Here is a 1935-nt window from a genome sequence, read left to right on the forward strand (position 1 = left end):
AAACCAAACTGACTTTACTGTTCGGCTTGTCCAAGCCGCTCCATTCTTCTGTTGGTAGACTTAGCGCAGGTTTAAGCGATGTTACGATCAGAAAAAGAGTACGATGAACACAGTAGTTACAACGTTAGTGGGTATTTCTTCACTTATCGTCGAGTACATTCCCAAGATTATTTCAGTTAGAAGATTTTGACCTCCTGAAAACATCGAAGTGGTACGAGGGGCATTCAACAAGTAACACAATCCTTTTTTTCTCGGGCAATTCCGACTGAAAAAGAAATGTGGAATCTGTTGTGGGACATCGTGGAATATTCCCACTTCAGCCCCTATACACTGACCAGCCAGAACACTGCACCCACCCACCTAATAGCCAGAATGTCCACATTTGTAGCAGATAACAGAGGTGACGCGACTGGCTTGTAAGCAATGAGACCATGGTACGTCGCTGGAGGGACTTGGTACCACATCTGCACATACAAGTCTGGGTCAGATGCCTTCCTCACGTCTAAGGTCCTTAGACGCCAGGAAGACATCTATATACTTATATGGATATGGCGTCTGTTCTTTCGAACATGACATCATTGATGACCTGCAGCCGTCTAGAACGAAATTAGAATTTTATTAATATCGTCAGCTGCGCACGGGCGTTGATATAGATCAACGGGGACAGGTGAAAATGTGTGCGCCGACCGGGACTCGAACCCGGGATCTCCTGCTTACATGGCAGACGCTCTATCCATCTGAGCCACCGAGGGCACAGATGATAGTGCGACTGCAGGGACCACCTCGCGCACGCCTTCCGCGAGACTCACATTCTCACCTTGTATGTCCACACACTACATTCGTAGTGTCCCATCCCAGCAGCTGGCGTATTAATATAATTATAACTTCGTTCTAGACGGCTGCAGGTCATCAATGGTGTCTGTTCTTTCGGACATGTCCGAAAGAACAGACACCATATCCATATAAGTATACAGTTCTGGCGATACCGGCCATGACCTCCTTCTTCTGTGCGGATGCACACATTTTCCCCGAATTCTTACGGGACTTGGAAGAATGTCTTCCACGAGTAATGAGTGTGTTGGGGTGGGACACTACGAATGTAGTGTGTGGACATACAAGGTGAGAATGTGAGTCTCGCGGGAGGCGTGCGCGAGATAGTCCCTGCAGTCGTACTATCATATGTGCGCTCGGTCGCTCAGATGGATAGAGCGTCTGCCATGTAAGCAGGAGATCCCGGGTTCGAGTCCCGGTTGGGGTACACATTTTCACCTGTCCCCGTTGATATATATCAACGCCCATGCGCAGCTGACGGTAATAATATAATTCTAATTAGGAAATCATCTGGCCCAGACGGTATCCCCGTAAGATTATATGTTGACTATGCTACAAATATAGCACCATTCTTATCCAGCATCTATCAGAGGTCACTGGAACAGCGGAAAGTTCCAAGGGACTGGAAGAAGGGCCAGGTCATAGCAGTCTATAAAAAGGGTAGAAAATGGGATGCACATAATTACCGGCCAATTTCATTGGCGTCGATTTGTTGTAGAATCATGGAACATATTTTGTGTTCAGACATAATGACCTTTCTAGACTCTGAGAAGCTCATCTGCAGAAACCAGCACGGTTTTAGGAAACAGTGGTCATGCAAGACACAGCTGGCCCTCTTTGTGCACGATATACAACAGGCTCTAGATACCGGCTCCCAGGTTGATGCCATGTTTCTCGACTTTCGAAAGGCATTCGACTCAGTTCCGCACTGTTGCTTGCTCCAAAAAGTGCGCGCTTACGGTCTATCCGATGACATATGCGGTTGAATAGAAAGTTTTGTAACAGACAGAGAGCAGTATGTCGTCCGGAATGGGGTGACTTCAACAGAAACAAGCGTAACATCAGGTGTGCCCCAGGCAGCGTAATAGGTACGCTGCTTTTTGC

At 47.3% G+C, this 1935-nt stretch overlaps 1 non-coding gene across 1 annotated transcript; it reads right to left on the reverse strand.

The window, feature by feature from the left end:
- Positions 1–678: 678 nt before the first annotated feature.
- Positions 679–753, reverse strand: Trnat-ugu. Its single transcript has one exon. It is a non-coding gene; the product is annotated as a tRNA-Thr (tRNA).
- Between the last annotated feature and the right edge of the window lie 1182 nt (positions 754–1935).

The sequence above is a fragment of the Schistocerca piceifrons genome, chromosome 4 (genome assembly GCF_021461385.2).
Source record: "Schistocerca piceifrons isolate TAMUIC-IGC-003096 chromosome 4, iqSchPice1.1, whole genome shotgun sequence".
NCBI lineage: Eukaryota > Metazoa > Arthropoda > Insecta > Orthoptera > Acrididae > Schistocerca > Schistocerca piceifrons.